The sequence below is a fragment of the Trichomycterus rosablanca genome, chromosome 20, assembly GCF_030014385.1.
Source record: "Trichomycterus rosablanca isolate fTriRos1 chromosome 20, fTriRos1.hap1, whole genome shotgun sequence".
Classification (NCBI taxonomy): Eukaryota; Metazoa; Chordata; class Actinopteri; order Siluriformes; family Trichomycteridae; genus Trichomycterus; species Trichomycterus rosablanca.
Genome location: NC_086007.1, coordinates 27,197,214 through 27,221,709, shown reverse-complemented (window position 1 = coordinate 27,221,709; position 24,496 = coordinate 27,197,214). Strand labels below are relative to the sequence as shown.

General features: G+C 43.2%; 1 protein-coding gene across 1 annotated transcript in view; it reads right to left on the bottom strand.

Moving 5' to 3' along the window:
- The window catches only part of igsf11 (immunoglobulin superfamily member 11), a 63,449-nt gene that overhangs the window by 38,602 nt on the left and 351 nt on the right, over positions 1–24,496 (bottom strand). The window lies entirely within an intron of this gene.

The window sequence follows — 24,496 nt, the reverse complement described above, 5'->3', positions numbered from 1 at the left end:
TGGGGTCTGATGTTCTCCTTTTTAGGGTCTGATGTTCTCCTTTTTGGGGTCTGATGTTCCTCCTTTTTGGGGTCTGATCTCCTTTTTAGGGTCTGATATCCTCCTTTCTGGGGTCTGATGTCCTTTATTTTGGGCTCTGATGCCCTTCTTTTAGGGTCTGATGCCCTCTTTTTTTGGGGGACTTATGTTCCTCCTTGTTAGGGTCTGATGTCCTTTTTTTGGGGGTCTAATCTGATGTTCTTCTTTTTGGGGTATGATGTCCTCTTTTTAGGACGGCACAACTGTTTTCCGAAGCGGACACCACCTGTTTTTATGTTTTAGCGCCAAAATTATCCAAGTCAGGGTTGCTGTGGGCCCAGATTCTTTGGAATCACTTGATGCAGTGCACTAACATGCCCTGGGCGTGGCATCCTGTGTGTACGTAGGCGCCGGATTGGCCGATATCACCGCTGAGGCTTCAAACCCTGGAACCCTGGGTCTCGGTGGTAGTGCGCTGATATAATTTACCACACAACCCTAAAAAAACAGCACTATTCTAGACACTAACACTAGTATTGTTAACTGTTGCTGATAAGGATGGATGACTGGCGTCTGTACCACACTGCGTACATTGTGCACCTCCGATCCCAGTATGAGCTGGAACAATGGACTGGTTTCTGCATTACATCCTCTGTGTTCCAGTATAATAGACCAGCGGACCTGCAGCTAACCGGAGGGGTGGAACACGGACGGAACAGGGTCCCATTCACCAGGGAACAATACAGACGCATAAAGCACTGCATGTCACGAGGGCAACGTTCAAACCCGGGTAGCTGAAGTTGTACCACCAACAACACCACCACCACCAGGCGTGGACAGAAGTACACCCTGGATGATTGTTGGTGGATTTTAGTCACGTGTTGTGTAAAGCAGCCCCTAGAGGGGGTAAATCAATAGTCGAGTTTGAATCTCAGTTCTGCTACCGGTCTAGCAGGCATCAGACAAAATTGTCCACCAGTCTGGGACTAAAAACAAACTGGGCGGGGTCTTCGGCACTGTGTAAGGACCCTGGTTAGTATCCTGAGGCACCTGCACAGAAGTGGAGATCAGCGAGTGACTCTACCTCCGCGAGACCGAGGGAGGGAGGGCGTGTCAGGAGAACATCCTCCGTACGCCATCGGGGTCTCTTGCAAAGGAAGAGGAACTAGATATGACTAAGCTGGGAGAAAAAGTGAGAAAATGCAGAAATAAAACAGTAAATAATGCAGCTAGTAGACCAGGATGAGGAAGCTCCTGCCATCCGTTCACCAGAAGTAAACAAACAACATCAACCAAAATCATGATCACGGATTCATCTAAACCTTTTTATCCTCGCTGAAGGGTGAGAATAATATCATTATAATTATTTTAAAACACAGGAGGGTTGCTGCAGCCCCGGATCCGATCAGATCCGATCAGTAATCAGTAAACGAACGCCGCTCCGACCCGCTTGCTCCACACGCAGTGAATAACGGTAATTAACTCGGATTATTCCACTAATTGTTTGAATTCGCCTGCAGAAACGTGTCAGTCTGCTGCTAATTAAATACACAAACACACCAAACCAGCCAAATAATAATTATAAAACACTATTTTTTTCCTGCTGTGCAAAATTAATTACTGACTCATTAAACACAGACGCGTCGTAAAACAGAAAACCATATTAATAATAAAATGATGTACTTTTGGTCCTATACACGCACGTGTTTCTGCCAGAACAATCGCTAACAGGTGTAATAAATTAATAATAATAATAATAAACCTTATAATTGTAACGGTTTGTGGGCTAGACGGACAGGATGGGCGGACACAAACGCAGAGATGTGAAAGAAACGATATTTTAATGATAACAAAGACAAGACAGGACACAAAACCAAACACACAACCTATGCTAAGCTAACTAAAGCTAAACTAAACACACAGGAAACCTAAACCCTAAGCTAAACAAGAACTAGACAGGACTAAACAGACTGAACAGGACTAAACAGACTAACAGGGCAAAACAGACTAACAGGACTAAACAGACTGACGGGGCTAAACAGACTAACAGGACTAAACAGACTGACGGGGCTAAACAGACTAACGTGGCTAAACAGACTAAACAGGCTAACGGACAGGCTAAACAGGACTAAACAGACTAAACAGACTAACAGGGCTAACGGACAGGCTAACGGACAGGCTAAACAAAGACTAAACAGGACTAAACAGACTAAACAAGACTAAACAGGCTAAACAGACTAAACAGGCTAACGGACAGGCTAAACAGGACTAAACAGACTAAACAGACTAACAGGGCTAACGGACAGGCTAACGGACAGGCTAAACAAAGACTAAACAGGACTAAACAGACTAAACAAGACTAAACAGGCTAAACAGACTAAACAGGCTAACGGACAGGCTAAACAGGACTAAACAGACTAAACAGACTAACAGGGCTAACGGACAGGCTAACGGACAGGCTAAACAAAGACTAAATAGGACTAAACAGACTAACAGGGCTAAACTGACTGGACAGGACTAAACAGACCGGAGCAAGGAGCAAGGAGCAAGGAGCAAGGAGCAAGGAGCAAGGAGTCACCAGAGCAAACAGAGTTACAATGAAAATAGTCTCCAACCAGCCTTTCTCTGAGCCTCTCCTAAATAGTAGCAGCTGGGGCTAATTAGCCCCAGCTAACCAATCAGGAGAGGGAGGCTGGCTGGAGACAGAGTGTGCTCATGGAGAGGGGGGCGTGGCACCTCAGGAGCACACACAGAGGCTCAAATCGTGACAATAATAATAATATTAACAATAATAACAACAATAATGATAATAATAATAATAATAACAGCAATAATAATAATAATAATAACAGCAATAATAATAACAATAATAATAATAACAGCAATAATAATAATAATAATAATAATAAAAACAGCAATAATAATAATAATAATAATAATAATAACAGCAATAATAATATAATAATAATAACAGCAATAATAATAATAATAATAATAATAATAATAACAGCAATAATAATAATAAATCTTATAATAATAATAATATTAACAATAATAACAACAATAATGATAATAAAAAAAATAATAATAATAATAATAACAGCAATAATAATAATAATAATAATAACAGCAATAATAATAATAATAATAACAGCAATAATAATAATAATAATAATAATAATAACAGCAATAATAATAATAATAATAATAATAATAATAATAACAGCAATAATAATAATAATAATAACAGCAATAATAATAATAATAATCTGGTTATTAATAGCAGAGCACTTGCTGCTCATTCGGACACGCTTCCTGAACTTGTCGGATGTTTAATTAAAACCTTCCTGTCCGCTCGGTTTCCTAATGTAATTATTATTTATAGATTTTGGACACTGATGGAGTTCTGGACGAGGAGATGAAGGACACGGATGTGAAATCTCTCCGTTCCAACATTGATCACTGCTCATCATCCGCCGATAGGATGAGCGTCCGTGACCTCGGTCTGATCGGCTCTGATCGACCCTGACTCGTTACATCCGGTTAATTATGTAACGTTTTTATTTCTGCGGCGGGGACGGAAGGTTCTGCGGGTTCAACACACCTTCACGTCGTTCCCATCAGCCTCTGGGGGGCTTTAAAACCACAGGAACCACATTTGGTTTGGTTTTGGGTTCATATCCCGGAGAGGATGCTAATCCATCGCTGAACCTCAGCTAAGTCCCCTCGGACACAGTCTGTATGTAGGTGCCAGACCGGCTGATAGCACCCAGGATTCGATTATTTCCAAAGTGACTTACAGTACAGTGACAGTATACAGTTGAGGGTTAAGGGCCTTGCTCAGGGGCCCAACAGCAGCAATCTGGCTGTGGTGGGGCTTGAACCAGCGACCTTCTGATTACTAGTCCAGTACGTTAACAATAATATTGATATTAATAACCAGATTTTTTATTATTATTATTATTTAGATTTTTACTGTTATTATCATTATAATAATAATAATAAATAATAATAATAATAATAATAAGGGATATAAAACAAAAGATTGAAAAATTAATTACATTTATACAAAATAAATAAATCTGTTAATGTTTAGTTTAAAGAAGGAAACATGAATGAATTAATTAATTAATTATATATTTTTATAATATTGACGTCTGGATGATGTCTGGGTGTTCAAAATATTTTTATTTTAATTAAATATTTGTATATATTTTTTAAAATATAACTGGATTTTGTTTGCCCCCCACAGGAGCGTCCAAACCCACGGTACGGATTTATTTGATTTATTTTATTTAATGATGCAAATAACTCGACTAACAGCACGTCAGAAGGTTCAGAAGGTTGTTGGTTCAAGACCCATCTTTCCAAAGTTGGGCCCTTCAGCAAGGCCCTTTGAAGTTCACATTCAAAACTGCGCTACATCACATATGTACCCACGGATTATTACACGCTTCACCACACGCAGTCTATCAAAGAAAATAATTTGAGGCGTAGATTTGAACACACACGCTGTTTATACACAAACAAACTGAACACACAGAACAGGAAGTGGAACATCAGGAGATTACCAACAAGAGCATATGGTACAGTTGTGGGTCTATACGCACGCCAATCTGTGCCAACTTACCCTCATTAAGCTCTGTTCTGTACTGACTGAGTCTTTTACCCCTCGTGTGATGCTTAAAGATGCACGACACCCCTTATAAACACTGAACTCATGTGTTTCAGCGACAGCAGTTACTAACAGGTGTAATAAACCAATAATATAAAGGACATCAGGGCTTCTGAGTTTGCAGCAACAGTTTAGGGAAGGTCCATCCCTGTTCCAGCATGACATGAAGAAAAGCTCAGTATAAAAACCAAGACGTTTCAGCGTCCTGACCAGAGTCCTGACCTCAGCACCACTCAACAGCTCTGGGATCAGCTGAGGCTTTTGACTAAACAGGCACAAATTCCCACAGACATACTTCTAAGACTACTATTTAATCAACATCTGGCATGTGTAAGCAATGAGGACGTTAACCAAAGACCCTGGGTGAGTGTGTGTTGGTGTGAGATGGATTTTTACCCTGCCTGCAGTTCTGATCAGGATAAAGAGGGTGGTGAAGATGATTGGACAGATGTGATTGGATGGATGGACGGATGAATGAATAAATGATGGATGAATAGAAAGAAAGATGGATGGATATATACGAACAATCCATAAATGAAGAATGGATGGATGGATGGATGGATGAATGAGTAAATAATGGACGGATGGACAGAGAGATGGACAGACATATAGATGGATGAATGGAAAAATAGATGGACAAACTGACAAATGAATAAATGGATGGATGGATGAACAGACAGATAGACACACAGATAAATAAATGATGGATGAATCAAAAGTTGGATGGATGATCCATAAATGAAGAATGGATGGATGGATGAGAAAATAATGGACAGATAGACAGACGTATGGATGGATGAATAAATGATGGATGAATAAAAAGACAGAAGGATGGATGGACATATATGAATAATCCATAAATAAAGAATGGATAAGTGGATGGATAGATGGATGGATCAATGGACAGACATGTGGATGGATGGATGGATGGATGAATAAATAATGGAAGGCTGGACAGACATATGGATGATGGATGGATGAATGGACAGACAGATAGACACACAGATGAATACAAAGTTGGATGGATGATCCATAAATAATGGATGGATGAACATATATAAATAATCCATAAATGATGAATAGATGAATGGAACGATGGATAAGTGGATGGACGAGTAGATGGATAAACGGATTGATGGACATCTGGATAGATGGATGGATGGATGGATGAACGTCCTGTGCTACATTATTAAATGATCACTCGATCCTAAATCAGTCTCGTTCCCTTTTCTCAGCCTCTACACTCTCTGTATTTTTTCAGTCTGACTGAGAACACTTGTGCTCTATTAGAGGCCTGTTTCTTTCTGCCGTGCACCTCCGACGGCTTTTATTTCAGACACGGGGACGCAATCGTTTCAGACTTCAAGCTGTGACGGGCAGAGAGTGAGACGTGAGAGCGGCAGGGAAAAGAAACCACATCCCGGCAGGTGATGGAGTGAGAAACACCTATAACGTATAATAATATTATTTCCTTTTTATATTCACACATCAGTCCCGGCACGGTGCTCAGGTCAAATCCATCCCATAACAACACCCAGGACATCCCACTCCTATTATTCTCCGACGGTCCGAGTCGAGAGACGTTTCGGCGCCGAATGGCGTCTCTGCACCTCAGACGTCTTCACGCCGCGTCTCCCCGTGAGCGCCGAGAATTCCAGCCAATTACGGCGACAAACGATGAGCGCCGACCTCCGAAAAGCGCATCTGTTACCATAGATACCGGTGCGTGCTGGCGCCGAGCCCCGGGTTCCGACTGAGCGAGAACTGGAACGAGCGCCCGCGACGTTAGTGCGAGATTCGGTCCTCGATCTTCCTGTCGTCAACCCGCTCTGACCTTTTTGTCGCGTCCTTTGTGTTATTTTTGTGTTAGACACCGAAAACAAGAACATCAGACCCCAAAAAGGAGAACATAATACCCCAAAAAGAAGGGTATTACCCCCAAAAAGGAGGGCATCAGACCCCTCAAATATAAATGTACAGTATATGTATGTATATACAGTTTTCGACATTTAGCAGATGCTCAATATATTCAAAGTGGTTAAAGTAAAGTAAATTACAGTAGAGTGACAGTATACAGTCTAAGCAATTAAGGGTTAAGGGCCTCGCTCAAGGGCCCAGAAGCAACCTGGCAGTGGTGGGGCTTGAACCAGCGACCTTCTGATTACTAGTCCAATACCTTAACAGCTAGGCTACAACTGGCCTCAACTGATGCCGTACGCCAGCAGAAAACCGGACCAAACCGAGCCTGGCATCACGGTTCCAGAGGACGCAGGTCGCCAACGGAGGAGCCGGCAAATCTGTGAGGAAGGAACCGTGACATATAGAAACACGCCCACCTGGAGCCAGTTAACATTTTAGAGGAACCGGTCACATGATTCCATAACCGAGCCACGCCTACAATATCCACAGCATCTATTAAGCAAAATATGGCTTATTAATGATTAATAATTGCTTTCATTCCACATTTCAGGATATTTTAACACTTAGACGTGGTTTCACCTCTTTTGAGTAAAGAAATCAAACTAAAATAGAAACAAGGTCTGAGTCGGAGCTAAAACGCGCCCCCCTGCGTCCCCTGCTTCCCCCCCCACGGACGAGTCTAATTAAACCCTCAGACGGCGACACGCCGAGCTTAAATAGAGCCAAAATAAAGCTAAATGTTGGAGTAAACACATTAAACGCTGAACTGTGGGAATAAAAGAACTAAAATAAAGAATCAGTCACACCGTCAGACCTTCTGACAACCAGACGCGACGAGTCTCTGCGACGTCTGGACCTGGATTGATTTATCTGAAGCGAATACACAAAGAACAAAGAACGCGAGTGATTTCAGGGGCATCGAGACGAGGCCAGGGAGAAGATTTATGACCAAAAGTATGTGGACACCTTCCTAATGATTGGGATCGGGTATTTAACACGTTGCTAACAGGTGTAAAAATCACTTAATTGATGTGGAGGATCTTCAGTGGCCTGAATGGAACCATAACCTCAGCCCAATTTAGCCATATCCAATTCCCAGATAGTATATTACCTCTACTGCAGCAGACCTCCACTCCTGACCAGGAAGGATCGCCCTCTCCAAAACGTGTGCAGCACTGACCGCTTCTTTTCACCTGCGCTGGGCGGAGATCCGTATCGCGCATGGAGAGTCACGCACCGATCTCCGTTATCCCCCGTCTCTGTGCAGCGCCTCAATCAGACAGAAATCAGACACACAACCAATCGTGTGTCTGTGTAGACATCACCGTGACACATGAGCGCCCGAGAGAACGTGAAAAGCAGTTTAGCTGGTGAACGTTTACACGCTAATCAGGAGCGACACGCCGCGCCGTAAACACGATGTAAACACGCCACAGAGCCGCCGTACGTCCATCAGATCACCTTTATTCCCCTGTTACACACACAGTATGATACACGGCCCAGATTCATCAGTCTGGAGTTACTGCAGAACGTGAAGGAACGCTTAAACATTGCCGTCAACGCCGCGCCAAGACGTTTACGTGATAAAGGAATTCAGTGTTATAGCATTTGTCATGCGATCACCTTGTAGGAACCCTGTGGAAAGGAATCGGGCTGAGCTATTCGCAGCTGAACACGGAGGTATAAAAATAGAAATGCTAATAACAGGTAAACATAAATTCTTTTCTCATGTCGGAGCATCCAGCGCCGTGTTGTTATTTCTTCTTCACCCTCGCTGAGGTCCTCTGAGACGTAGCCTAGATTAAACCTCAAGGAACATTAATCATTAATTGACTGACTTGGTGATGTTCGTTATGTGTAATTAATTCGAAGGTGAGTGAATATTAACGGCCGGGACGTTGTTGAATCAGCAAGTTCACTTCGGGATGGAGGATCAAGGAAGATGGACTAATACTGGTCTGAGATGCTGGACCGGACATGTTTCCACTCCATCCAATCCAATGACACCCAAAAGTATTCGGACGCCTGACCGTGAGCTTGTCGGGCGTCCCGTTTAAAAAACAAACGGTATTAAAATAGAGCGACCTCTGTGTGATTTTTTTAGCTGGGTGGCTCGGTGGGCAAGAAGGTCCTGGGTTCGATTCCCAGGTGGAGCAGTCCACAGACGTGCAAGTGAGGTAAATTGGAGATACTAAACAGTCCATGACTGTGTTTGATATTAAACTTGAACTGATGAATCTTGGGTAATCAGTAATGACCTGTCCTGTCATGAATGGAACCAAAGTGTAAAACATGACGTTAAAATCCTGATAAATAAACAAGGCTTTCACATGACTGTGGGAATTTGTGCCTGAGCATGAACCCACCACAGCCTGACCTCCCACCCACCATAAAACAAAGAACCCCGGCGACGTTCTCCAGACAGTTCATCTGGATTCCGTTCCACACAGTCCCCACGTGGCCCTTGTGTTCCCTACACGCTAATCACATGACCGCTTCATTGTCCTGTGACATCATCACGTAAACGTCAGGGCGCGGCGTCGGCGGTGATCTTTGAGCTTTGATCATTCACGTTCCGCAGTAACTCCAGACTGATGAATCTGGGCCGTGTATCATACTGTGTGTGTAACAGGGGAATAAAGGTGATCTGATGGACGTACGGCGGCTCTGTGGCGTGTTTACATCGTGTTTACGGCGTATCGTGTCGCTCCTGATTAGCCGTGTAAACGTTCACCAGCTAAACGGCTTTTCTGGAGCATTTTCAGCGTTTCTGGACGTTCGCTAGTTTTCAGTAAAGATGAAATGAGAAGTTAGAGCGACGGGAATCCCGCTCGTACCGTCATCACTCTCACACCGGGACTGATGGGTAGATTTTACCATCGACTTCCGTCACGACTCCCTACAGTCTTAAGTTCCCTTCCAACTCAACGACTTCACGCTCTATGGTTCGAATCTCACTTAAATTTGCACTCCACTTCACCACTGCAGGGAACTACTGGGGTGACTGGAGCGCACCGTTAATCTCTTTTTAGACTCTGGACCATCTAAGAACCGCCGAGGTCGTGATTCTTCTTCTGTCTGGTTCAGCTTGTAGCGTAAGGCTGAATTATTTATATATTTCAGACTTATTTACTGCTGATCGGTGGCAGGTCAGTCACATAACACACCGCCTGAGCATGAAAACACCCAACACCATCCACGCTCCCATTTCTCCCCCAAAATAAAAACCCACAGGCTGTTTGCAAGGCACAAAAAAACAGTAAACATTTGTCCCGTTCACCCCATTTGTGATCATTAATTCCCAGCTTCCATTTCCCCCTCCGCCGAATCTCTGCTCCCGTGTAATCTGGCTCCCCCGCGGTCTGATTTATAGCCGCCGCGTACGCTCATACCAGGCGGTGAAAAATGCACGCAGCCTTTCGGAAGCACACTTCGAGATTTAGAAAAAGAAAACCTTCGAGACGTATGCCGTGTCACGAGTAACGACGGCCGGGCCGAGAAATGAGCCGGCCGCTCCGAAACGGCGTTCTTTATTAGCGTAGCCTACAGGAAAATGAAGCGCCTCAATCAGAGATCTGACAGGCGTCGGAACGCCTCGACTGTGCATCAGATACTGGATGAACGCCATTGCCAGGATCATCGGCGATCGATCACGTGAACCGGCGGTGAAGTTTGTGACGCCTGGAATGAAAAACTAATTCCAGCAGCTACGCTAACGATTTTGTGCTAGTTTGCTACTGCTGACAAGTTGTGTTGTGTTTGGCTGCACTTTTAAAAAGCATCAAAATGCTCCACGTTGGACTGTGATTCACAAATAAGCTCAAATTAAGTAAATACTCATATAATATAAACATATAATCTATAATAAATATGATATACAACAATAATATATAATAATGCACGATTGTGGTCGACTGTGATTCGTGTCTGGCGGTTATCCTTCGAATCACCGCTAATTCGACTCCCAAAATGACTCCCGATTCATTGATTCATGACTCTTTGACTCCTGATTCATTCTGCAGGTAATTTTCTGAGCGAGCGAACGCAAAAATAAATAAATAAATAAATAAATAAATAAATAAATAAATAAATAAATAAATAAATAAATAAATATAAAACAAAAGTGGATGTAATACGTACGTTCGACACATAAACAACAGAGGCAGGGTAAAAGAAATAGTATTAATATAGTACTTTGTGTAAAATGTATACATTATTTATACTGTATACATAATATATGTATATATAATCAAAGCCACTAGTTTCTAAAATAAAGACATTTTATAAGGATGTGAAGCTCTGCAGAGTCCGTGTGAACTATAAACACAATGAATGATGAATAAATGAAGGATGCAGGGTGTACCATCCCAAATCCTGCCCAGGGCACCACACCGGTCCGGACCGGCGCTATAACATGGTGCCAGTAACGTATGCCGTGTAATATACTGTACTGTGTGCTTTGGGCTAACTGGAGCCGTCACTGGACCAGTCTGCACTTTTAGCAGACATGGACATTAGCATGCTAATGTAAAAAACGTCCTACGTGTATTTTTGGACGTGTGTTCTGATTTGGAGCCAGCGCTTGAGGGTCGCGCGAGCTCGGTTCCTGTTCCGGGGGAAGTAATGTGCTTGGGGTGAAAACATGTGCCAGAAAAGCTCATGTGATAAAAACTGGAGCCACACAGGTAGTGAGAGCTCGGGGGATTCGGCTACATCTAATTTCAGGTTTGGCCCAAATAACCGATCATACACGTTTAGCAATAGGAGCAGCTAAAGCTCCCACTCTAGCAGAGGTGTCCACATTGTAGGTACCTCGCTGTAGAAACCTCACTGTTGGTACCTGAATGTAGAATCCTCAATGCATGTACCTCACTGTAGTAACCTCATTCTAAGTACCTCACTATAGTAACCTCACTCTCTGTACCTTACTGTAGTCACAACACTCTCAGTGCCTCGCTGTAATAACCTCATTCTAAGTACCTCACTATAGTAACCTCACTCTCTGTACCTTACTGTAGTCACAACACTCTCAGTGCCTCACTGTAATAACCTCACTGTGAGTACCTCACTGTAGTAACCTCATAGTAAGTACCTCACTACAGTATTCTCACTGTAAGTACCTCGCTGTAGTCACCACTCTCTCAGTACCTCGCTGTAATAACCTCATTGTTAGTACCTCGCTGTAATAACCTCATTGTTAGTACCTCGCTGTAATAACCTCATTGTAAGTACCTCGCTGTAATAACCTCATTGTTAGTACCTCGCTGTAGTAACCTCATTGTTAGTACCTCGCTGTAATAACCTCATTGTTAGTACCTCGCTGTAATAACCTCATTGTAAGTACCTCGCTGTAGTAACCTCATTGTTAGTACCTCGCTGTAATAACCTCATTGTTAGTACCTCGCTGTAATAACCTCATTGTAAGTACCTCAATGTAATCACCATTCCTTCAGTGCCTCACTGTAATAACCTCACTGTAAGTACCTCACTGTAGTAACCTCATAGTAAGTACCTCACTACAGTATTCTCACTGTAAGTACCTCGCTGTAGTCACCACTCTCTCAGTACCTCGCTGTAATAACCTCATTGTAAGTACCTCGCTGTAATAACCTCATTGTTAGTACCTCGCTGTAGTAACCTCATTGTTAGTACCTCGCTGTAATAACCTCATTGTAAGTACCTCGCTGTAATAACCTCATTGTTAGTACCTCGCTGTAATAACCTCATTGTAAGTACCTCGCTGTAATAACCTCATTGTAAGTACCTCGCTGTAATAACCTCATTGTTAGTACCTCGCTGTAATAACCTCATTGTTAGTACCTCGCTGTAGTCACCACTCTCTCAGTACCTCGCTGTAATAACCTCATTGTTAGTACCTCGCTGTAGTAACCGTGTAGGTAACAAGTGTAGGTACCCTAATGTAGTAACCTCACTGTATGTACCTCACTGTAGAAACCTCACTCTCAGTACCTCGCTATAGTCACCACTCTCTCAGTACCTCGCTGTAATAACCTCATTGTTAGTACCTCGCTGTAGTAACCGTGTAGGTAACAAGTGTAGGTACCCTAATGTAGTAACCTCACTGTATGTACCTCACTGTAGAAACCTCACTCTCAGTACCTCGCTATAGTCACCACTCTCTCAGTGCCTCGCTGTAATAACCTCACTCTCAGTACCTCGCTATAGTCACCACTCTCTCAGTGCCTCGCTGTAATAACCTCACTCTCAGTACCTCGCTATAGTCACCACTCTCTCAGTGCCTCGCTGTAATAACCTCACTGTCAGTACCTCGCTACAGAAACCTCATTGTAAGTGCCTCGCTGTAGTGGCAGTGTGTGACCGTGCGGTCTCGCCGGCCTCAGCAGCCGGTTCTTGTCCCCCAGCAGCAGCTCAGAGCAGCCGAGGATCTGAATGGCGTGACTCAGCGTCAGCGCCCCGCCGGCTCCGTTTCGTTCCCCTCCAACAGGGTTTTTCTTTGTTCCTCCGAAAGACGGACAAGCGCGAGGGCTCCGGAATGCTAATGAGCGCCGACAAAGCAACCCGGGACCGCGGTTACCATGGCGACCGGCCTGGGACCAGGACGCCGATGTATTCGGAGCAGATTCATTATGAGCTCGCGGCGGGGGGGGGGGGTTCGTTCTGCTCCGCACTGAGCCGAGAGGAGGCCGGGGTCAAAAAAAAATCGCCTACCGACGAATTCTGTCCGTAAATATAAGGACGGTGCTTTAGATTAAAATTATATTTAAACACTCGAGGGTAGAATTGATGAACCAGAACGTTCTGTGGTGTGATTTTATGATCTGAACAATAAATCCTTTGTCTGTAAATTGGCTAAATGTAAACAAATGCACCTCCCATCATCCTACACTCCTGAGAAGAGGGCGTGTCTAAATCCTTAGCTCCCTTAAAATGCTCCTACTGAGGCGCCTTAATTCTGAGTGATGATCTGACCGAATAACGAGGGAGCGTCCGACGCCTCCTCAGCGCTGAAGATCAATCCCAGCATTCAGTGCGGCACGACTTCTCTCACGAAAAACTACAAATGAGTCAATGCGGAGCAACCAACAGAGTTCCTTTCAAACGCCTGTATAAAATCTGTATGAAGGTGTAATTATACTTGTGTCGTTCATTTGTAAATTGGGGCGTCAGGGACGGTTTAGGTGTTTCCGGTACACGGAGGGAGACGTTAGCTGGCGTGCTAGCGGGTTGTGCCGCTAACTGTGTTAGCATAGTGAGCTAAAACCGCGGCGGCGTAATCGGCGCCTAAGTAGAGCGTCTAATCGCCCGACTGCTCTGTAATTAATCCAGAGATCTCACATGAAGACTCATTAGAATCAGACTCGTTTAACCATCCATCATACAGATGTGACTGCTGTGTCTCAAATACCCCCCCAACCCCACCCCCACCTGTGTCTCAAATACCCCCCACCCCCCTTGTACGGAACACCCACTCTTTAAATAGAGAGGGAGTGGAACTCGAGGGTTCGAATCCCACTGGTGCTGTCAGCCGGTCAGGCGCCTACATACAGACAATGTCCAGGTTGTGTCACTGCGTTGCCGGACCCACCACGACCCTGACCAGGTTACAGCTGTGGCAGAAAATGAAATGACCTCGGAGCTAGAATTCAGACCAGTACTGACAGTCGCGATTCCACATTTCCCATTTAAACCAGTACAATCTCCCAAATTCGAGGCAACGCTTTAGGGAAGTTCCAGCATGCCTTTGCTCTCGTGTTCCTAATTTTGTGTCCCTGACCTTCACCTCAACCAACATTTGGGATGAATTGGAACAACAGTTGTGTGGCCGACCTTCTCATCTCTTCTAAACGCTCTTTTTCTTCCATCTATGAAGCTGAATAGTGTGTGCGAGTGTGTGTGTGTGTGTGCGAGTGTAAGTGTGTGTGTGTGTGTGTGTGTGTGTGTGCGAGTGTGTGTGTGTGTGTGTGTGTGTGTGTGAAATACATAATAGTGCAATTTGCAGTCTACAGATGGGGTCGCCGACCTTTCACATGTGGTAGTGCAGATATCAACACGGTACACACACACACACACACACTTACACACACACACACACACTTCCACTCTCACACACTCTCTCTAAAAGAACCATGTAAAAACATTCACTCATTTATTGCTTATCCTGGTCAGGGTCGCAGTGGGTCTGATTTATCGGGCCACGCCCTAGACAGGTCGCCAGTCTGTCACAGAGCAAACACACACACATACACACACACGCTCTCTCTCTAAGTGAGCCATGTAAAAATATACATTTATTCATTCACTGTCTGTTTCACTACAGCTTATCCTGGTCAGGGTCGCAGTGGGTCTGATTTATTGGTAGGGACAGGTTGCCAGTCCATCACAAAGCAAACACACACACACACACACACACACACACACAGGCCAGTTTACTAGTAGTCCCAGTTGACCTGCTGCATGTCTTTGGATCGCCACACAGAAAGGATTCTAGGGAATCGAACCCAGAACCTTCTCTCAATAAGAAATTACGGAATTCAGAGTTTCTATAACATGAAGTGCAGCAGACGTGCAGCAGACGTGCAGCAGTAGATGTGCAGCGCGTGTTTCCTCCCGTTACTCAGAAGTTATCGACGCTCTCTCGGAGGCGGAGAGGAGAAATGAAAGCCGAGAGAGAGGGAAGGTAATTTGTTCGGCTCTCGTTCGGCGACCGTGGAGCCGGCGATCATTTCGGAGCTCAGAGCAATTTGTAAAACGACGTTAGGAGGAGAGTGAAATTATTACCTGGTGTATTTTTAGACCGCCGCAATCAGGCATTCAGAGGTTTTTTTTTTCCTTCCTTTAATACATCAGGAAAATGTTTTATGGATGAAGCGTCACTTCCACGTGCTCCATCTGTCCGTTAGAACGTCTCAAATATATAGAAATGTACACAATAGGGCCAAAAGTATTCGGACGCCTGATCGTGACCTTGTCTGGCATCTCATTTCAAAATGAAATGCTATTAAAGGACTGCAGCCGCTCCTCTGATTCCTGATGTTTTTAGGGGTGCAGTCTTACTGGAACAAGAAAGGTCCTTCCCTAAACTGTTGCTGGAAAGTCGGAAGCACATCCTTTCCTTTATATGACTGATTGGCTGAAACACGATTCAGTAATTACTCTGAGGCTCCGTTTACAGTCGAGCAAGCTTTAGATCTGGGTGGGTTTAGAGGCTGCCGTGCTAACAAGAAGCTCCTTCAGTGAATCCTCGCCCTACAGTTGGACTGAAGCTTCTTGGTGCAGAGGCGTCTGTGAACTGAAGCTTGCTCGACTGTGGAAACCTGGAAAAAGGCCAGTTGCAGAAAGAGTTTAGGGAAGGCCACTTCCTGTTCCAGCCTGATCCTGTCCCTGTGCACAAGGTGCCGTTAATATCAACTCGGTTCGGTCTGATGAGAATGGTGCCTTGATTTCAACCTCATTTAACATATTTGGGACGAATCGGAACATCGACTGCAAGCCAGCCCTTCTGATCTAGCATCAGTGCCTGGGCTTACGGTTGCTTTGTTCCCAAATTCCTGCAGTATATTCCAAATCTAGTGGAAAAATATCCCAGAAGAGTCCAATTTAGTCATTTCCAATTCCCGATTGTGAATACGCCGCTGCTTGCGCAACCTCCGTTCTGCCCAGGGAGAGAGGCGAATCACCACGTGCCCCATCCGACACGAGTCCAATCCGCCAGTCTTGGGTCCCCACACAGAGCCGCATGGCGTACTGAGAGCCACGCTAAGCTCCATGTGAACCACCCCCCACCGGAGCAGGCGCCCGGACCGACCTTCCCTCCGTGAAACACACCAATTCTGTTTATGTGGACATCTGGACAGGTCACGACTCTACTGACACTTTCTGCACCATCCAAGCACCCTATAAATATTTTTTAGCATTTTAATATCAGTGTTTGACCCACGAGTCGTCAATCCAACGTTCTGTGCGTCTGTTCGTTCCTCTGGGGCGTCTATATATTTTCGACAGCGACTCTACGTTCTGAAACTGATCGAGACTCAGGGACTTCAGGGAATAGCTGCTAACGCTAACCGCTAACAACTGTCAGCGCTACCTCAGCCGGATTTGCTCCATCATTTATTGATACGTTCGCTCCCGAAACGAGGCGTCCGCCGCGCCCTTCCTTCCTCTCTCGTTTTCCTGTGGCGCATCGCTAATGGTCTTTTAATTTTTTTTCGGCGGCTATTTTTAGCCAAAGATAATCGAGGTGGAAACTCCCAGCTGTCCCGCGTCCACAGCAGATGTCCTGCTTTCCAGCAAAATAAAAAAAAGAATAAATAAATAATAGAGAAGTGTTAGCGTGATTGGTGTGGCTAATGCTAGCTCAGGAGAGCAGCTTAACGCTGGGAGCTTATGCTGGTTAAAAGGCCCCGTGATATTACGCCATGATCCTACAGACGGTTTCTCCCGTGTGTTTATCGGTCGTTCAGCCGCCGCTCGGCGTGACCGATGAGCGGATCCGCGTCTCTGTAGGTTTGCTAACGCAATGAGCGATGAAATGAAAGCGCAGGCGGCTAATATTTCATCGTAACGTGACGGGACGAGCCGAACATGAGGACCGAACTCACGCCTGCCGGGATTATAGAGGCAAACATTCATTCATTCATTCACTGTCTGTTTTACTACCGCGTATCCTGGTCAGGGTCGCGGTGGGTGCAATTCACTAGTCAGTGAAAGGCAGGAAACATCACAGACAGGTCGCCAATCCATCACAGGGCACACACACACACACACACTCTTACATGTACACATTTACACACACACACACACACACACACACTCTTACATGTACACACACACACACACACACACACACACACACACACACTCTTACATGTACACACACACACACACACACACTCTTACATGTACACATTTACACACACACACACCAACACAGACTCTTACATGTACACACACACACACACACACACACACACACTCTTACATGTACACATTTACACACACACACACACACTCTTACATGTACACATTTACACACACACACACACACACACACACTCTTACATGTACACACACACACACACACACACTCTTACATGTACACATTTACACACACACACACCAACACACACTCTTACATGTACACACACACACACACACACTCTCTTACATGTACACATTTACACACACACACACACACACACACACTCTTACATGTACACATTTACACACACACACACACACACACACACTCTTACATGTACACACACACACACACACACACTCTTACATGTACACATTTACACACACACACACCAACACACACTCTTACATGTACACACACACACACACACACACTCTTACATGTACACATTTACACACACACACACACACACACACACTCTTACATGTACACACACACACACACACACACACACACACACACACACTCTTACATGTACACACACACACACACACACACTCTTACATGTACACATTTACACACACACACACCAACACAGACTCTTACATGTACACACACACACACACACACACACACACACTCTTACATGTACACATTTACACACACACACACACACTCTTACATGTACACATTTACACACACACACACACACACACACACTCTTACATGTACACACACACACACACACACACTCTTACATGTACACATTTACACACACACACACCAACACACACTCTTACATGTACACACACACACACACACACTCTCTTACATGTACACATTTACACACACACACACACACACACACACTGTTACATGTACACACACACACACACACACTCTTACATGTACACATTTACACACACACACACACACTCTTACATGTACACATTTACACACACACACACACTCTTACATGTACACATTTACACACACACACACACACACACACACACAAACATTTAATCTGACTGCATGTGTTTAGATTGTGGAAGGAAACCTGAGCACCCAGAGGAAACCCACACAGACACGGGGAGAACATGCAAACTCCACACATTAAGAACCTGGACCGCTCCACCTGGGAATCGAACCCAGGACCTTCTTGCTGTGAGGCGACCGAGCCACTGTGCCACCTCTAAAAACTGTAATGTGACATTACAATATTAATATTAAGCACTGTTGCCTTACAGCAAGAAGGTCCTGGGTTCGATCCCCAGGTGGAGCGGTCCGGGTCCCTTCTGTGTGGAGTTTGCATGTTCTCCCCGTGTCTGTGTGGGTTTCCTCAGGGTGCTCCGGTTTCCTCCCACAGTCCAAACATTGCACACATGCAGTCATTGCCCTGAAGCTCATCTACAAACCCAAAGCTGAACCTCTGATGGGGTCTAAATTTGATTTCTCAGGTAAATCTAAAATCCCTAAACGTGTTTGGTTTATTACTGACTCTCACGTTGTAAACTTTGGTGTATTCTGAGTTCTGGACCTGCAGATGTCATCAGAATTGTCGTTAAACCACAGAAAATAAGTAGCGCTAAATTTTTGTCCGCGTTCTCGTCTTTTGGTGTCCGTTTGTAGGTTGTGTGTTGAGTGATGGTTTATGCTGAGCTCAGAGCTCTTCCACTTCAGCTGTCACTCTCGCTGCGGCCCTCGCCATTAATTTTGCATCCGGTACCATTAAGTGACGGGCGCACGGGCAGGACGAGCCAAGGACGAGCGACTGAGGACGTGACGGTGGGCGTGGCGCGATAATCCCACTGTAAACACACAGGTAGAAAATTAATCAACGTCCGGAGCTATTTCTAGCTGCTAATAGCTTCCTGATAGAGTGTTAATCATTTCTAGCTTATCTAGCTTCTACTAGGAGTTTTTTGGGGAGCGGTGCACCTCTACCATGCCGTCTCGAGGCTGAAGGACTAATTAGACATGCCAATCAGGGCTGGCACATGGGCACGGCACTTGTTCAAGGTCATCGGATTGCTGCCAGTTTTTAACGTCCCTGGTGGTTCCAGCATCGACAGGACAGACCTGCAGTTGGCAAAAATGTCCCAATAACACACGGCTAAATTCCACGCCACTTTATCGGTCCAACCAGCGCCGTTACGAGGCTCTTTTAGGGCGACTACGCACAAAATTACACCAGATGACTTATTTACTACGGTGGCCTGCTGAGACACATCACAACAACAAACAAGCACAAATCAAGAACACAACAACATTAAAGAACGCATATACAATACCAGGAACGCAGCATTTAATACATGTTTTAGTTAATGTGACGTTTATTTATGTATTTATTTCATTTTAGTTAATGCAACGGTTTTTTTTATGTATTTGGTTTAGGTTAATGTAGCTTTTTTAATGTATTTTATGTATTTTTTACCTCAGGTGGAACCAAACCCACTATGACCCGAGATAAAGTAGTTTGTAAAAATTCATAAATAATAAATAAGCCATGTGTTTATTACAAAATAAATAAATAAACACATAAACACATGATGTTATTAAACGTAGACAAAACAGGACAATTAAAATTACATCACATTGTTTATTTGACACGTTATTTATTTATTTATATTTCTTTCTTTCAGTTCATCTCTTTATTCGCATTTACAACGTTACAGGATACAAAAATACACACAGAAGTGTAAATAGTTTGATATTTTGTGCGAAATATTTTTCGAAGCTTCAGAGTCGACTCATTTCTAAACAGTTAAAATCGCCGTGCGAATCGATTCTTTATTTTGAACCGACTCCTATCGCAATCGCTTCAGTAGTTAGCTTCACACACTCGTGCTAACAATATTAGCATGAAATAATTCAGTTCAAGCACGTTTGTTTATTTATCAATAAACCACATGTTTTTCAAACAGTTTATGTATAAAATGTGGATCATTTATTTTAAACATTGTCCTATTTTCTGGTAATGTATTCACGTTTCCCTGAATGTTGTTGTGTTCTCAGTGTTTGTTTGCTTTGTAAATGTAGTGATGTGACTTAGCAAGCCAGATTTTTACAGATTTTCTTTATGAAACATTCTTGTTTAAATCACACAGTTTTCACATGAAAACCCTTAAAATCAAGAGATTTACAAGCTTTCTAATCTTTCTAATCAACTCCTGAAATAAAACAAAATATAAGTGATTAAATATGTAAATGTTGATTGTGAGTCAGACATCCAAGATTAGAACCTGAACTCATGAATGATCTTCTGAATAGAAAAAGCAAGTCCATATTAATTACCGCGGTTTTAAAATAGGGTGTCCAACAAGCTCATGGTCAGTGTTACAGGTCAGCACATGTATGGCCAAACGAAATGCCATCAGAGCAGCTTGTTTGTGTAGATTCCGACCCACTGAATGTTGAATTTCTCTGCACTTGATTGGTGTAAATACTTGGACTGACAAATCAATAAAAAGCTTCATTAGAAAAAAAGTAAACTAAGGAATTCCGTCCTATTTTAAACGACTTAAGTGACCTTGAAATTTAGGACATAAATATGTGGACAGCTGAGGGCCTGTGGTAGCCTAGTGGGTAGAGCTTTGGGCTATCAACCGGAAGATTGGCGGTTCAAATCCAGGCTCTGCTATGTAGCCACTGTTGGGTCCTTGAGCAAGGCCCTTAACCCTGTCTGCTCCAGGGGCGCCGTAAGGTGGCTGACCCTGCGCTCTGACCCCAGCTTCCAACACCAGCTGGGATATGCGAAGAAAGAATTTCATTGTACTGTACATCTGTATATGTATATATGACAAATAAAGGATATCTATCTGTTTTTGAAGGAAACGATTTGAGATAAACAGCTGGATAAAGATTTCGTAGAAATAATTTTAAGAATGAATATAGAACCTCTGGTGCCTGAATGTTAACTAGAGTTTTTGGACATCATATTAAATTTGGAATGTTTTTTAAGTCGAGTGCCTTTTCTGGCACAGCCCTCTTATTTATCCAGGCATGGGACCTGCACTAGGGGTGCATTGACGTGTGCCCACAATGCCTAGGTTCATGTAAAGCCTGGGATTCCAACCCCTGTTACCAGCAGCAGCTTATTGTTACACCAACAATTTAAAATGATGAAATAAATAGATAAATAAAATCAAACATTTTATTTGCGCTTTGAGACGTTCAATCAGAGGGAGCCAATTTTTCCATCCCTCATCCCTAAAGTATTGAGCTCCACGTGTCCAAACAGTCGAGTCATTCTGGTTTAAAGAATCGTCTGCTATCTGGTGTCATGCGGGATTGATTAGCGTGGTGGAACCACACCGTTCAGTCGACCACACAATCGTTCCACCATCAGGAACACCGAGAGGAAGCCGGGCCGCATGACAGAACTCGATACCGCCAGCCTTCGGGTGGTACAAATACACGTACTGCACTCGAACCCGCACCAGATGTCTATCGATGAGCCAGTTCGCTTACGTAAAGTTCAGTGACCTGTCGAGGGGTTCAATCCTGCCGGACGATCAGATCTGGAACGTTGGACGTTAAGAGCTGATCACCTGTCAACGTCCACCTGCTGATTATTCACCGATTAGCCAGTTAGCACTTAATCAATTCACTTTCTGAATAAATATGAATCCAGTGCGTGTAAGGAAAGAAAACGTTGTGATTGAGTCGTGTAGCTCGGGGATCAGAAACATGAAGTATTGATCGTATCAAATTAATTACTGTACAGCAGGTCCGCAGCCCGAGAGAAAATCGATCGCCTGGTAAACACACAGCCGACGGATCAGAGAGACCATCTGATGACCGACGACCCATGCTGAACTTTCATTCTGACGATTTCATCATGAAAAAAAAACAGCTTTAAATAATATCAAGGACTCAGAGGTTGAAATACTGGACACTGCCAGGTTGCCACTGGTGGGCTCTAATTGCTCACAGTTGGAAGTTGGAAGCCTATTCTCATTCATGAAGTATTTAAATACATTTAGTGCATTAGAATCTTCCAGAAAGAACTGAATCAAATGGTAAACCTATTTCTGAATCCTTTAAATTAAAGATGTAGTTCGTACAAAGTCTGAAGATAAAGTCTGATAACGGCTCATGACGCAGCAACACGCTTTTCATTCAATGTTACATTAATTTCCATCACGTTCCATCAGCTGTTTCGGATCTTCTGGTTCTAGCCTGATGCATCGGCGCATTCACGTTTCGTGTAAAGAACAGTAAAACTTGTCCGAGCTCATCACGTGGAGCCGAGCTCTTCCTAATCGTCTGGGGGATTATGGGACCACAGATGGACCGTCTGGCTCCCTCGGAGCTATTTGCGTCCACTATAATGTCAATGCACTTTTACTTAAACGTACGACAACTCACACACACTTCGAACCAAACCATTTCAATCAACCTCCACCGAGGATCTGCAGCCAGGTTCCAGTCCACAACTCTGTTCTACCTGGTACGAGTGCAAACCCCTGAAAATCCAGCACAGTCCAGGCATGCAGCAGGATCCAGAGCAGCGCTTCTCAAAGATTATGGGACGTGGGACTGTTTTTAATGCGCTTTAAATCCAGCTACTCACCACAGAGCAAAAGTTCTCCTTCAAGGACTGAATATTAGAACATTCTGTTACACAGACTTTTTATCCAAAACCGTGAGCTTTTAAGTTTCTAGAAAGCCTGTTAGATTTTGGAGTGTGTCTGTGGGAATCTGTGCCCACTAAGGTCAGGCACTGATGTTAGATAGGAAGATCTGGCTCCCAATAACTTTTGGCTCCAGGTCTCTGTGCAGGCCAGTAAAGTTCCTTGACAATTTAATGCCAGCTCACCACTGCTGGGATTCGATCCGGCTTCTACACAGACGTGATTGGCTAAGTCTGAGTGTCTGATGGATTATGTCTGAGAATCTATGTCTGATTGGCTACTGGCTGTGTCTGAGGGTGGGACGGCTGAAGCCCTGCGATGGATGGGTGCCCTGTCCAGGGTATATTTGTGCCTTGCACCCATTGTTTCCTGGGCGATACCGGGCCCTCTGCGACCCTGACCAGGACAAAACGATTGATGAAAATGAAATAATAATAATAACAATACTAAAATAGTAATTATAACAATATAACAATAATAAAATAATAATAACACTAATAATAATAATAATAATAATAGTAATAAAACAGGGCAGTTGTATCCTAGTGGTTAAGGTACTGGACTAGTAATCAAAAGGTCGCTGGTTCAAGCCCCACCACTGCCAGGTTGTCAATGTTGGGCCCTTGATAAAGGCCCTTAACCCTCAATTGCTTAGACTGTATACTGTCACAGTACTGTAAATCTCTTTGGATAAAAGTGTCTGATAAATGCAAAAAAATGCAAATGAAATAATAATAAGAATAATAACAAAATAGTAATTAAAAGGATAATAGTAATAATATAATAAAACTAATAATAATCATAATAATATGTTTAATAGTAATAATAATAATAATTAATAAAATAGTAATTATAACAAAAAATAGTAAGTTTAATAATAATTATTATTATTATTAATAATAATAAAATAATAATAAATATAATAATAATAAAAAACTACTACTACTAAAAGAAAAAAATTATAATAATAATAAAATAGTAATTAAAACGATAATAGTAATAATAAAATAAAACTAATAATAATCATAATCATAACTTTATAACAATAATAAATATAATAATAATAAAATAATAACTATAATGATGATAAAAATACTACTACTGCTACTACTACTACTAATAATAATAATAACAGCTTTTAAAAAGTATTTTAAAGCTACAGTAGAACTTTTTTGTTCTGGATGTGGATTAAGATAACTTTGAGTAAACATCTGCAGAAAGTAGATAGAAAGTTTTGACTCCTAGTTTATAAATATAAATTTTGCACATTTACATTGTTCAACTTTGTGTTGTAATTTTTCTGTGTTCTGTGTGATGATCGATCCCAAATAATAATAATAA